Source organism: Protopterus annectens, chromosome 8.part0 (genome assembly GCF_019279795.1).
Source record: "Protopterus annectens isolate FY-2018-M chromosome 8.part0, PAN1.0, whole genome shotgun sequence".
Lineage (NCBI taxonomy): Eukaryota > Metazoa > Chordata > Ceratodontiformes > Protopteridae > Protopterus > Protopterus annectens.
Genome location: NC_056741.1, coordinates 403,349,303 through 403,365,034, shown reverse-complemented (window position 1 = coordinate 403,365,034; position 15,732 = coordinate 403,349,303). Strand labels below are relative to the sequence as shown.

The following is a 15,732-nucleotide window of genomic DNA, read 5'->3' as shown; positions in this document are numbered from 1 at the left end:
GATGCATGTGTGTGTGTATGTATATATATATATATATATATATATGTGTGTATATATATATATATATATATATATATATATATATATATATATATATATATATGTGTATATATATATATATATGCATTTTTTTTTTGCTACCATTTTGGGGGGCACCTGGCATCGGGGGCAAGAAAAACTAAAGGAAATGGTGTCGGCTGCATGTTTTATACCCCTGATGTCATGGAAGAGAAGACAGCAACCGACGCAGGACCCAAGACTTTGGAATTCAGGCTGACTGAGGGCAACCTGCCAGCAGATTACCCAAATGTAATGACTGCAACAGTGAATACACTCTAACATCTTCATTTATGGTGAGTGTACACAACTCTACTTTTCTCATCCAGGAAAAAAAGGTCATTGTTCCCCTCTACTCATCACTCATTAGACCCATTATAGATTACAACACCCCTTCTGGTATGTACCTCACAAGACCTCTACAACAACTGGAAAGGCCACAAAAATACCTCACAGAGGTTTACCGACCTCAGACGCCCTACACGGACTGTCTCAAAAAACTCAAGCTTTACTCTGTCGCATATCGCCTACTCAGAGGTGATTTCTGCCTAACGTACAAAGCTATGTGAAACCCAGAGCTGTTGGACATGCTCCACGTAAAGAAATGCCAATCCCTCCGAACTAGACGCTCTAGGGAACTAAACCTTGTCACCACAATAAACAGAACATGCTGGAGGGATAGATTCCTGTCCCAGAGACTTCTCAAACTCTGGAACAAACTACCTATCTATATCAAACAAAGCTCCTCATTAGCACTCTTCAAGAAAAATCTTGATGATTGGATGGGAGAGAGGAAATTCACCCCGGGGATCACTTCTGTGGCTCTGCTTGACTGGGGCACAGGAAAATAATTTAATAATACTGATCTCTGTTTATACCACTCTGATTGAATTCTGCTTTAATGTATATTTTCTGTATATATTGCTGTAATCAAACAAACTATATTCCTGCTTTTATGTATACATTCTGTATATTTTACATTCTGTATATTTTACTATATTTGCTGTCTGTAACACTGTTTCTGCTTCTATTCTATTTAATGTTTATATTTTTTCTGTATCTCATTGGAGCTTTTCTCCCCGGGCCTCCCCTGAAAATGGGCTCTTTTAGGCCCAGTGTCTTATCCCAGTAAACAAATGCAATAAATAAAAGCCAGGGTACCGTTTGGCTAGACTTGTATAGACCCTAGAGCCAATAGCCTAGTACCAACCTATGAACCTATGTCTTTTTTGTACGTTCCTTAACTGATGGGGCTCTGTAGCTTGAGATGTTCCCCTTAGCCCTCTGTTATCCTTAATTAACTCTGATGTTATTTGCCAGTTCAGTGATGAGACTTGGTCAGCGTTAGCTCGATTGTGGGAGATTAGAGATTTTCCCTTTTTTTTTTTCCATTTCGGCCCTTTCATGCTCTCTTGTTACCTCTGTGGTATTTCTTACTAACATTGTCTGTATTCTACCCTTAGATATTGCTGATCAGCATTGTTGGTATTTTATTTGTTTAGCCTTTCCTTTTTCAGGAACCTTGTTTGTTAGTATGTCAGAGAAACCTATGGGTTTTAAAAAGTCTTTTGTTTGTAGGCACAAAATTCCCAGTTCAGTCACTCAGAATGTGTTTAATGCCTTGGTCCAAGTCACCTTAATGTGGACTGTGAAATTTGCACCACTTGTAACAATTGGGCCCTGGTCAAAAGAAAAAATAAACTGATATTAAAAGGACAATTTATTTCAGCTTCATCTATTTTTGGAGCCCCATTCTCCTTTAAGAAATCCACAAGAGAAGCACAAGACAAAAACAAGTACTTGAAGTGCTCCTCTGATGCTGTCTTACAACTTCTTGGGCTTGGCTTTGCGTGAGAAGGTTACTGAAATGTTCACTTCAACCTCTGCAGCTCTGACACTGACAAAATCTAAAACATTGAATCTATCCTCTCATTTGTATCAGTATCAGCCCAAGTCATCTCAGGTTCCTGCTAGATTTTCTCCAGGACCAGTAAGTTTGAGTCTCTACACTCTTCTCCTTCAGAACGCACCTAAGAGTATCATGTTCATCCTTGACATAGTCTCCCTTCAGGTCATCTAGCGCTTAACAGAAGTAGAGCTGGATAGGGTAAGAATGTCTCCGCACCCAGATCCAATTGAATGTCGTTCCATCTCCCATCGGAAATGTGAGCCTTTCTAATACACAACCCCGACCTTTAACTCCTACACCAATCCGTCCAGTGGTTTCAGAGATATCAGACTCGTGACGTCAGTGCGTGTTTGTGTCGGATCAGAAAACTTGGCCACCTTCTACTCTGACACCCTGATCCAGAAGCATCCAACCATGTCTGATCCAAATGGATCTTTGAGCTGTATCCTTGGTCCCGGGGGGCCAGGATAGACTCCAGTGCTGTTGGAGCCACCCCCCACCCCTGTGTCTGGGTGCTAGTCAGCTCTGTTATGACTTGCTTCAAGGCTGGAGCCAGGGGGATTGTGTTTCTTCTTACACAGGCTTCTGCAGATCCAGTGAATTTATGCTCGACTCCTCCCATTGGCTTCGGCTTTCAAAGTAGTGGAGAGAGCCTTCTCTTCTAGGGAAGAGACATCCTTGCCCCCCCAAGGTTCACCCCATACCAATCTGTCTTTTGTGGAAACTGGGTCTTTTCATTCTATCTCTCTTTGGGGCAGCCGGTCTGATCATGTCTCAAGATTGTCCTCATTCAGGAGTCTGCTGGAGCTTCAGAGTCCTTTCTAGAGTGTCTAAAGAGCCCTCTTGGAAGTGTAAGAGGAGACAGCTAGACTCTCCACAAGAGTCTTTAACTGACCACACTGATTTTGGTGAAGGGGAAGAGTTCTACAAATCACCCCTTGAGGGCATCTCATTCTGTGAAATACTTCAGCTTTTGAGATGGAAAGGTAGTTGCCCCCCCCCTTTCCCAGGAGAAATGAGTATTCCTTGAGGCTTTGGAAACTGGCTCAGCTACACCTTGTGTAGTCCCTCCTGGTGGGTGAGATGATAGACCTTGTGACGTCCGGCCAATACCCCACCAGACTGCCAACAGTAAATGTGACATCCGTTACTATCCTAGGTCAGTAACTACGGATTTTCATTCCTCACTATTGACTCCATTGTGAGACTGTCAATTAAACGGTGGTAATGTTTCACAATTTCCCCTAAGAGCAGGAAAGGAACATGCTCAATCATCTGGGACTGGACTGCATACTTCTGTCCACCCCTAACATAATACTCTCTTACACAGTTCAGAGCAATGTGTCCCAGTTTAAGACCACTGATACACTCACACTCAAAGTAAATTTAAATCTCGCACATCCAAACACTTCTGGGAAAGTGATGCAAATTTCCAGCTGTGTCCCTTTCCTAAAATAATACAGTAATGCTGCCACCAGTCAGTCTTCATGCCCTTCTAAAGGGGTGTCCAATTATGAAAATTAAATATCTAAATATATGATGGCTATGACCAGAGCAGCCAAGCCTTCGAGGGGAGCTGGGTAGCATCAAACAGGTATAAGGGCACACTAATCTTTAAAGAAAAACACTGGTTTCCAGCCATAATGTAAAGTAACAACATTTAATTAAAATTATTACAAGAATGTAAATCATTAACTTTCAATAAAAAACAGAATTCAGTCACCAGCAGTATAAAATTAAACTGTAGGATAGACGTCCATTCTAGAAAAACCTTTTTATCTGAATAGCTAAGCTTTCCTAATCTAATTAGAGAATACTGTCCCTGATCTATAAGCATAACAGCAAGGCAAAGGCAGGCTTACATTTTTTGGTGAGTTCTCTTGTTCGGGGTATTGATGCACAGCACTATGACTGTAACTCTTCACAAACTGCTCAGCATTTGACAAAATGCACAGCTTAACAGTTTCAACTGTCTTATTAAAAAAAAAGTCAGCCAGCTGTTTGCAAGTTTTTTTTCCTGTCAATCAGCTGTTCAAATAATCACCTAGTAACCAGGAGCATTCTGATGATATCTACTGCTCAGCTGATTCTTCCAAGTACTTTAGAATCTCCCTCTCAAACATGCACAATTAGAAATGTATCAAAACACTGTCAGATTCTTTAAACATTTTGTTTAAACAGGGAAATACTCAACATGTTTTTAAAAAAGAAAAACTTGTTTACATTTTTGCAATTAGGCATGCTGGCTACAGTACATGTCATTCTGAGAATATACTCAAATCTCCTGCCAGACTTGCGAACACAAATGAGTGTTTTCATTTTCTTCTCAGACTTTATCACCCACTGTGCTTGGAAGGATCCGGATGTCATGGAGCCCATCCCCAAACCATTTGGCACATATCTTGTGGCACCTAAAGATAGGGCTCACTAGTAAATGATTCCCCCCCTGTGGATGCTATGGTAGTTGCAGCAGACACCAAGAAGGAACTCTCGGAATGGAGTTCTTCTGTCCGTCCCCTTAATAGGGAATCTAGGGCATTGGACAGATATGGGAAATATATCTACTCATTGGCAACCTTCGGCCTCTGGTCTCTGTTATCTGACACGTGACAAGATTTAAGAGGGAATTGATCAAGTTTCTAATACCCTTCTGGGTTCCATGTCTTTGGATGACAGATGTTCATCGTGTTACCCTGCTGCAGTCATCACACTTGGGTTATCTGCCGTCAGGCGGTCCCACAGTCGGCCCGAATTCCAAAGTCTTGGTCCGGCGTCGGTTGCTGTCGCTTATTCCCTGACATCAGTGCGCCAGGGGTATATAAGAGGCATCCAACGCCATTTTCTTCAGTCTTTCTTGCCGCGCGGTGCCCGAAGCAGAAGCAGTTCGCAAGTGCCGGTCGGCCGACACCTGAGATTTTCTAATCGAGTTTCAGTCCGAAGTCTTCAAAGCTAAGTACCCCGTTGGGGAACCTTTTCTTGCCTCAGTTCGATGTCAGAAAAAGTTAACAATTGCATTTCTTGTGGGAAGCAAATACCTCATAAGGACTTTCATTCTTTTTGTGTACCTTGCCTAGGCCCAGACCTCGATGTCACTGGTTGTCGGTTTTGTGCTAGGTTCAATAAACGAACTATAAAGCGACGCTTTGATTTTGCACGACACTACTTCGGTAGAAAATGTAATTACACTATGCCGTCGGAGCAACCGACTACCGGCGTGCATAAAAAACGCAAAGATAAAGACAGACAGCCTAGATCCAAGCCAGACTCTGAGGCCTCGGCTGGGCCGGTCGCCGGTCCTCCGGTTTTCAATGAGGTGCCTACGCAGCCCCTGGCTACCACAGAATCGGAACCCCAGACCACTTCGGATTCTATAGCAGAGCGTTCTAGGCCAACGCAGCCATTTTCTTTAGGCCCTACCGACGACATTGCAGAAGGAGAAACCGGTGCTGTAGAAACACCTTCGGTTTCAGAAGGTGTCTTCAGACCGACTACTCTCACCATAAAATCTTATGCTAAGATTAAATACTCCTTTCCCCCTTATGAAGATTCTGATGCTGAAGATTCCATTCCCTCAGCCTCTCCCCCAGTAGACTATTCCTTTGGGGAAACCTTACATACCATGAGGGAACATTTCCACTGGGAAGGTCAGGACTACTCCGACTCAAAGAAAAGGCTCCGAGAGTTTCTTTTACTCCCCCACCACAGACCACTTGCTATCCCCCCAGTTTTAGACATTGTGGATGATGTTTATTTAGAATCTAGTCTAAATCCAGATTCTCTGCCTCCTGCTCCAGCCAAACCAGATAGATACTATAGAGTGCCCGACTCACACAAATTCCTTTTCAAAAGTCCCGTTGCTGATCCAGAGACTATCTCCCAGGGTCCCAAAGGGGCTAAGGCTTCTATGGCCAAAAATCCTGTACCCTCAGAAAGGGACTCCAGAGCACTAGATAGGTGGGGGAAGAAGGTTTACACCTCAGCTACTCTGGCTATGAGAGCACTAAATTGTCAATTTCACATGCTTAAATACCAGCAATTCCTAATGTCTCAAATAAAACAAAAGATGAGCACGCACCCTCAACAGTCTGAATTCAAGGAAATGCAGGATCTGTTGCATGCAGCTGAAAAGGTGGGCAAACATACTTTGCAATGTGGATTTGATTCCTTGGAAGCTTCCTGTAGAGCAGCTGTTACTGGGTCTGTTATACGTAGGCATGCTTGGTTAAAGGAACAAACTCTGCCTGATCATGTTAAAGCAAAGTTACTAGATGCACCCTTACAGCAGGATGTCTTATTTGGGGTTAAAGCAGAAGAGGTTTTAAAGAAAATGGAGGATAAGGCAAAATCTATGCAGACGGTCAAAGATTTCTTACAGGTACAGCCCCCATGCTTCAGCAGAAATTGGCCAACAAAAAATTGGTCCTTTCCAGCTTCTGACAGACCACAGAGGGGTAAATACAGGCGCCCAAGGGGCAGAGGACAAGCACAAATCTCTTACAAACCTCGCCAATGGGGCACTGCAACACGGAAGGGAGGAGAAGACAGGTCCCAAACTACTAGAAGGCAAACACAATGACTTAAACCTCAAACTGCTAAGCAAAACTCTCTTGGCAGCTCCCTTGGGAGGAAAATTAGCGCTTTTTGCAGACAACTGGCACATCGTCACAAAGCACAAATGGGTCCTAGACATTATCTCACAAGGATACAGATTCCATTTCCACACCTTGCCAAGGATAAAAGGCATGCCAAACCTGCCACAAAATCAATGGGCAGAGGCATAAAAACAAATTACAGCTCTCATGGACATGAGAGCCATTCAACTGGTACCTACACAGGAGCAAGGCCAAGGATTTTACTCAAGGCTCTTTCTAGTCCCCAGAAAGGACAATGCTTGGAGACCCATTCTGGACCTTTCAATTCTAAACACCTTCTTGCAAGTACCCAAATTCAAGATGCTAACACTACAGCAGCTTCTTCCCATGTTGGGCAAGAAAGCTTGGCTTGTAACGTTGGACCTCAAGGAGGCATACCTGCATGTCCCTATCAGACAAAATTGCAGAAGATACCTCCGCTTCATTGCAGGTTCAACCAACTACGAATTCTCTGCACTGCCCTTTGGCTTATCTACTGCGCCCAGGGTCTTCACAAAATGCCTGGCACCAGTAATTGCATACTACAGACAAAGAGGAATTCAAATATATCCATACCCGGACGACTGCCTCATCCAAGCAGAAAGCTAGGGGACACTCTCTTACATCATCTGGCTTTTGTAAAACACCTTCTAAGTTGCCTAGGGTACACAGTAAATGAAAAGAAATCAAAACTAGTGCCCTCACAAAATATGACATTCCTGGGTGCCAGCTTGAATACAACGGCCCAGATGGCTTACCTGACGCCAGACAAACAACTACAGCTAATTCAATACTTCAAAACAATGGCAACAAAGACCCAACTCCCTGCAAGAAAAATTCTGCAGGCCTTGGGCTTCATGGCATCTTGCATACTACTAATACCATTTGCAAAACTGCATATGAGGAAATTACAGTGGTACCTAAAAAGCGTATGGAATCAACACAGCCACAGCTTGGAAACAATGATACCCCTCATTCCCTGCCTTCAACAGGAGTTTCTATGGTGGTCACAGGCATGTCACCTCAACAAGGGTCAGCCTTTCACCTTACCCCCAGCCAGGCAAACTATGACAACAGATGCATCGGACTATGCCTGAGGGGGGACACATGGCAGGACGGTGCACTCAAGGCATATGGACTGCAGATCAAAGAAATCTACACATCAATCAAAAAGAAATGCTAGCTGTTCAGAATGCCCTTACAGCCTTCAAGGGCCTCTTACATGCAGGACAGCTTATAATAGGGACAGACAACACCACAGTAATGTGGTACATAAACAAACAAGGGGTTACACACTCCTACCCTCTGCAGGCAAGCATTGACCTTGTGGAACACAGCACTTGCTTACCAAGTACAATTACAAGCTCAATTCCTGTCAGGAAAAAAGAACACATTGGCAGACGACCTAAGCAGAAACATCATGGATCCCCACGAGTAGAAACTGGATCCACAAGTATTTGCAATGATAACTCAAAAATGGGGACACCCAGACATAGTTTTGGGGACTGGCAAACAGGTCTATCAGCTAACAAAATTTTGCACAAGGACATTTCACCATCAAGCTTGGAAAGTGGACACACTCTTTCAGTTGGAAAATGCTGTCAGTTTATGCCTTCCCTCCATTGCCCCTTCTCACAAAGGTGCTGCTGAAAGTCAGGATGGAGAGACCACGAATGATACTCATTGCCCAAGACTGGCCACGCCAGCACTGGTACCCACTATTAAGGAATATGGCCCAGGGCCCACCATGGATTTTACCACAAATTTTTCATCTGCTCACACAGCAAGACAGTCAGATTCTACACAGCCAGCTCAAAACCTTAAATTTGGCTGCATGGCAAATCTCCTAAGCAACCAGCCAGCTCCTCTTTCACAAGCTGTTATGGATGTTATTCTGGAATCCAGGAGGCCCAGCACCAGGAAAGCCTACTCAGACAAATGGAAAAGGTTTTGCGCCTGGAACCAAGCTACAGGCCAAAATACCCTTCTACCGGACATACCTCAGATTCTACAATATTTAACTGAGATGTTACACAAAGGACTTGCTTTTTCATCTATTAAAATCCACGCCTCACCTATTTCAGCTCACTACAACACGGATCCTCCCTTATTTTCACATCCACTTCTAAGTCAGTTTCTCAGAGGGGCCAAAAACATTAGGCCTCCCAGGAGAGCACCAACACCAACTTGGGACCTCAATTTTGTTCTAGAAAAACTTACGCTACCTCCTTTTGAGCCAGCTTTTTCAGCTGATTTAAAGTTTGTATCATGGAAGACTGCCCTGCTGCTAGCAATTACTTAAGCCAGAAGAGTCTCAGAGCTTCAGGCTCTTACGGCGGTAGAGCCTTTCCTAATTTTTCATCAAGACAGAGTTTCTCTACGAACTAAACCCATCCTTTATGCCTAAGGTGGTATCCAGTGTGGCTCTAAATCAAACCATCCATTTACCCATCTTCTTCCCAAATCCTCAGAACAAAGGAGAAAGACTCCTGCATTTCTTGGACATTCACAGGCAGCTATGTTACTACTTGGATAAAACTAAGGTTTTCAGAAAATCTGACCAGCTTTTTGTATCCTATGCTACAGCATCACAAGGAAAGGCTATCTCAAAACAGACCATTTCCAAATGGGTAGGACATTGCATACGATGTTCATCGTGCATACAGCTGCAGTCATTACAGATGGGTTATCCTGCCTTCAGGCGGGTCCTCGGTCGGCCGAATTCCAAAGTCTAGGTCCGGCGTCGGTTGTCGTCGCTTCTTCCTTGACATCAGTGCGGCAGGGGTATAAAAGAGGCAGCCAACGCCATTTTCTTCAGTCTTTCTTGCCGTGCGGTGCCCGAAGCAGAAGCAGTTCGCAAGTGCCAGTCGGCCAGCTCCTGAGATTTACGAAAGTATTTCAGCTGAAGTCTTCTTGAAAGCTAAGTACCCCGTTGGGGAAACTTTTCTTGCCTCAGACCGATGTCAGACAAAGTTAATAATTGCATTTCATGTGGGAAGCAAATACCGCATAAGGATTTCCACTCTTTCTGTATACCTTGCTTAGGCCCAGACCACGACGTCTCGGCCTGCCGTTTTTGTGCTAGATTCAACAAGTGCACTATTAAGCGTCGGGCGGAGTTCTCCCTTCACTTTTTTGGCAAAAAAATTAATTATATTATGTCGTCGGATACTCCGACACCAGTTTTAAGCAAAAGACACAAAGATAAGGACCGACATCCGAGGCCCGCACCGAGTACTGAGACCACGCTTAGGCCAACTACCGGTTCTCCGGTTCTCAGCGAGGTGCCTATGCAGCCCCTGAATACCGATGAAACTATTTTACAGGTGACTTCAGTACCCGAGGTCGCAGGCTTCTCGGTCTCCATTCCTTCTGCAGATACCGACGCCACTCTTGGCGGGGAAACTCAAAATTTAGTCAGGCCTGCCATTTCTGAAGGCGTCTTCAGGCCTTCCACTTTCTCTATTAAATCCTTCACTAAATCTAAAGCAGCCATGAAAACTAAAAAACAGGGTCCTCAGACCCCCTCTCAAGGCACCATGCCTAAAAAGCAGATGCTTAAAATGGCTAAGGATTTGATAACTCTCATCAGGGGTTCTCAACCCCCCTCTGACAAAAGGCCCAGATTGGAGGATGACTACCCTTCCTCAGACCAGGCTTCTATTACCTCAGAATAATCTGAGGACCAGGATTATGCCTTTTCCCCTTTCGAAGACTCTGATGCTGAGGAGTCTCCCCCCCTGAGGACCACTCTTTCGGGGAAACCCTGCATACATTGAGGGAACACTTTCACTGGGAAGGCCAAGATTACTCAGATTCCAAGAAAAGGCTCAGGGAATTTCTGCTGCTCCCCCAGCATAGGCCACTTGGCTATCCCTCCTGTTTTAGATATTTTGGATGATGTGTACGCAGAAGCCAGCCTTAATCCAGATTCTTTACCTCCAGCCCCTGTTAAACCAGACTGGTATTACCGGGTCTCTGATTCTCACCAGTTCCTCTATAAAAGCCATACTGCTGACCCAGAAACTATTTCACAGGGTCCCAAGGGACTAAAGGCCTCTACTGCTAAAAACCCTTTACCTTCAGAGAGAGATTCCAGAGCATTAGAAAGGTGGGGGGAAAAAGGTGTATACATCTGCCACTTTAACCATGAGGGCATTAAACTGTCAATTCCATATGTTAAGGTACCAACAGTTTCTGTTATCTCAGTTGAAAAGCAAGATGACACAAACAGAACAGCCAGATTTGAAAGAGTTGCAGGATTTGTTGCATGGTGCAGAGCAAGTGAGTAAACATACCTTGCAGTGTGGTTTTGTTGCTTTAGAGGCCTCATGTAGAGCTGCTGTCACGGGGTCTGTTGTACATAGACATGCTTGGCTCAAAGAGCAAACCTTACCAGATCATGTCAAAGCAAAGTTATTAGATGCACCACTTCAAAAAGATGTATTGTTTGGTGTTAAAGCTGAGGAGGTACTAAAGAAAATGGAGGAAAAAGCGAAATCTATGCAAACAGTGAAAGATTTCCTACAGGTACAACCTCCATGCTTCAGCAGAAACTGGCCTTCAAAAAATTGGTCCTTTCCAGCCACGGACAGACCTCAAAGGGGCAGATACAGACGCCCAAGGGGTAGAGGACAACCTCAAGGATCTTACAGAGCAAGACAGTGGCAAGCACCAATCCCAAGAGGTGGAGAAGATAGATCACAGTCATTTAGAAAACGGACACAATGACTTCCCCCTATGCCTGCCAAGCAAAGCTTTAATGGCAGCACCTTTGGGTGGAAAACTGGCATTATTTTCAAAAAACTGGCATATTGTTACAAAAGACAAATGGATTCTGGACATTATAGACAGAGGCTGCAGGTTCCACTTTCACACCCTTCCAAAAATGAGAGGCATGCCAAACCTACCACAAAAATCAAAGGACAGAGGCACAAAGACAAATTTCCGCTCTCATGGATATGAAAGCGATTCAAGAGGTACCTGCAAAAGAACAAGGTCAAGGTTTTTATTCCAGACTATCCCTGGTACCAAGGAAAGACAAAGATTGGAGACCTATCTTAGACCTATCCATCCTAAACACATATCTACAGGTGCCAAAATTCAAGATGCTCACATTACAGCAGCTTCTTCCCATGCTGGGCAAGGAGTCTTGGCTGGTAACACTGGACCTCAAGGAGGCATACCTGCATGTCCCTATCAGACAAGATTGCAGAAGATAACTTAGATTTCTTGCAGGTTCAACCCATTACCAATTCTCTGCATTGCCCTTTGGCTTATCTACTGCGCCCAGAGTGTTTACGAAATGCCTGGCATCAGTAATTGCCTTCTGCAGACTACAAGGAATACAAATCTACCCATATCTGGACGACTGCCTGATCCAAGCGGACAGCAAGGACAGTCTACTGCAGCATCTGGCGTTTGTAATAAAACTGTTAAACTTCCTGGGATAGACAATGAACAAAAAGAAATCAAAACTAATACCTTCTCAACAGATAATTTTCCTGGGTGCCAGCTTAAATACAACCACCCAGATGGCCTACCTCATGCCAGACAAACAAGGGCAACTGTTTCAATACTTCAGCAAAATGGCAACTTTCACCAGACTAACTGCAAGGAAAGTCCTGCAGGCTCTGGGATTCATGGCATCTTGCATCCTACTAATCCCATGTGCAAAGCTGCATATGAGGAAACTACAATGGTACCTAAAAAACTTATGGTCTCAACACAGCCACAGCTTGGAAGCAATTATACCACTCGTTCCATGCCTTCAAAAGGAATTTTTGTGGTGGGCTCAAGCATGCCAAAGAAACACAGGTCTCCCTTTCTGTGTACCTCAAGCAACTCAAATCATCACAACGGACGCCTCAGACTACGCCTGGGGAGTACATATGGCAGATCAGTGCATTCAGGGAAAATGGTCCCAAAAAGAGAAGCACCTACACATCAACCAAAAGGAGATGCTAGCCATGCAAAATGCTCTTATGACCTTCAAAGACCTACTGCATCCAGGCCAGCTATTGATAAGGACAGACAATACCACAGTCATGTGGTACATAAACAGGGGGGAACTCTTTCATACCCCCTGTGCAGGCAAGCCATGACCCTATGGAACACAGCACTGGAATTGCAAATTCAACTACAGGCACAATTCCTGCCAGGGAAGGAGAACACACTGGCAGACAACCTAAGCAGAAATATGACAGATCCACACGAATGAAAGTTGCATCCTCAAGTTTTCTCAAAGATAACTCAGGCATGGGGACAGCCAGACCTAGATCTATTTGCTACCCACAGAAATTACCAGTTGAAAAAATTTTGTTCAAGGACCTATCATCCACAGGCCTGGAAAGTGGACGCACTCTTTCAATTGGACAACATTGACAGTCTATGCCTTCCCGCCTCTACCTCTACTGACCAAAGTTCTATTAAAAGCCAGAGCAGGGAGGCCACAAATGATTCTCATTGCTCCAGACTGGCCACGACAACACTGGTATCCGCTCGTAAAGAGCCTGACACACTCCCCACCATGGATCCTACCTCTAGTACCTCTTCTGTTGTCCCAGCACAACTACAAAACTCTACACAGCCAGCTCAAAACCCTAAATCTAGCTGCATGGAGAATACCTTAATTTCTCAACAGACTCTCCTCTCCAAGGAGGTGCAGGATGTCATCTTGGAGGCCAGAAGACCACCTACTAGAAAAGCCTACTCCGCCAAATGGAAACAGTTTTGTTCCTGGAATCAAGCAAAGGGCCAGAATCCTTTGGTAATAAATGTACCTCAAATTTTACAGCACCTAGCTGAGATGTTAAACAGTGGCCTTTCCTTCTCCTCCATCAAGATCCACGCTTCAGCCATTTCTGCACAATACAACACAGACCCTCCTTTATTCTCACATCCTCTATTAAGGCAGTTCCTCAGAGGGGCAAAAAATATAAAACCCCCAAGGAAACCACCAGTTCCAGCTTGGGACCTCAACTTCGTATTGGAAAAGCTGACCCTGCCTCCCTTTGAGCCGGCTTCTTCAACAGAGCTACAATACTTGTCATGGAAAACCGCCTTCCTTCTGGCTTTCACCTCAGCACGCAGGGTTTCGGAACTGCAGGCCCTCATGTCTGTGCAACCATTCATCATTTTCCATCAGGACAGAGTTTCCTTACGAACCAACCCTACCTTCATGCCAAAGGTAGTATCCAGTGTAGCCTTGAACCTGACTATCCACTTTACCTACCTTTTATCCAAATCCACAGAACAAAGGGGAGAGACTACTACATTCCTTGGACGTTCACAGACAACTTCGTTATTACTTGGACAGAACAAAGCCATTCAGGAAATCTGAGCAACTCTGTGTCCTATGCTACAGGTGCTCAAGGAAAGGCTATTTCCAAACAGACAATTTCAAAATGGATAGGCCACTGCATTCGCTTTTGTTCATTTCATGGAAAATCTGTGCCTGCATACATCAGATCCCACTCCACCAGGGCCACAGCTACCTCTGCAGCTTTCCTCAGGGGGGTACCTACCAAGGACATTTTGGAAGCAGCTACCTGGAGTTCAGTGCACACTTTCTCCAAGCACTACCACCTTCCACTTCACTCAAAATCTAGAGCGGGCTTTGCCATAGCAGTCCTGCAGGGCATCCTCGCTACTCCTAGATGTCCTTCAAGGATGCATCTGCAGTCCTTACAAATGGGTTGTCCTGTCGTCAGGCAGCCCTTCGGTCGGCCGGATTCCAAAGTCTGGGTCTGGCTTCGGCTGGTGTCGCACTTCACCCGACGTCATTGCTGCAGTTACTCTGGTATAAAGGCATCAGTCGACGCCATTTTCCTCAGTCTTTCTTGCCGCGTGGCGCCCAAAGCAGAAGCTGTTCGCAAGTGCCGGTCGGTCAGAACCAATCACAGTGACTTGGCTCTGGCACCGCCTACCAGGGAACAATTAGAAGCACCCTTAGGCGGGAAGCTAGCTTTATTTACAAAGAACTGGCATTACATCACAAGAGACAAGTGGTTTTTGCAGACAATAGACCAAGGTTACAGGTTTCATTTCCATACTCTACCAGGAAAGAGAGGAATGCCAAACCTACCTCCAAATCAAAAGGCAGAAGCTCTACAACAAGTAAATCAATTATTAAAGATGAGAGCTGTGGAAAAGGTACCACATATGGAGCAAGGAAAGGGCTTTTACTCCAGACTCTTCCTAGTACCAAGGAAAGAAGGCAAGTGGAGACCTATCCTCGATCTGTCCGCTTTAAACACATTCCTCATTGTTCCAAAATTCAAAATGCTGACCCTACAGCAGCTTCTTCCCATGCTGGGCAAGGAGTCTTGGCTGGTAACTCTAGATCTCAAGGAGGCATACCTGCACGTCCCCATACGACCAAATTGTAGAAGATACCTCATATTTCTTGCAGGATCAGAGCATTATCAATTCTCAGCATTGCCCTTTGGCTTATCTACTGCGCCCAGAGTGTTCACGAAATGCCTGGCATCAGTAATCGCTCATTGCAGGCTTCAGGGGATCCAAATCTACCCTTACCTGGACGACTGCCTAATACAAGCGGACAACAAAAACAAGCTAGCAGAAGACTTGAAAAGAGTCATTTACCTTCTACAAGCCCTGGGATACACAGTCAATATAAAAAAGTCAAGGCTGATACCATCCCAAAACTTAACCTTTTTGGGTGCGGAGCTGGACACATCCAAACAAATGGCATTCCTAACAGTAGAAAAACAGGAGAAACTCCCTCTCTACTTCTTGGCATTAACAAAACAAAACCATCTAACAGCAAGAAAAGTCCTACAAGCATTGGGCTTCATGGCATCCTGCATAATATTGGTCCCACATGCCAGACTGCATATGAGAAAGCTACAGTGGTACCTAAGGAATTTATGGTCTCAGCACAAACACAGCCTAGAAACTCAAATTCCAATAATTCCATGCCTGAAGCAAGAATTCCAATGGTGGGCTCAGGCCTGTCAATCAAACGAAGGATTACCCTTCCACAGCACTCAACCAAGCCAAACCATCACAACGGACGCCTCAGACCTCGGTTGGGGGGCCCACATGATGAACAAATGCATACAGGGTTTATGGACGCAAGAGCAGCTGCACCTACACATAAACCTAAAGGAA

The 15,732-nt window shown here is 44.7% G+C and overlaps 1 protein-coding gene across 1 annotated transcript in view; it reads left to right on the top strand.

Annotated features, from left to right (window-relative positions):
- The window catches only part of RPRD2 (regulation of nuclear pre-mRNA domain containing 2), a 2,300,864-nt gene that overhangs the window by 422,811 nt on the left and 1,862,321 nt on the right, over window positions 1-15,732 (top strand). The gene's annotated exons all lie outside the window — the stretch shown is intronic.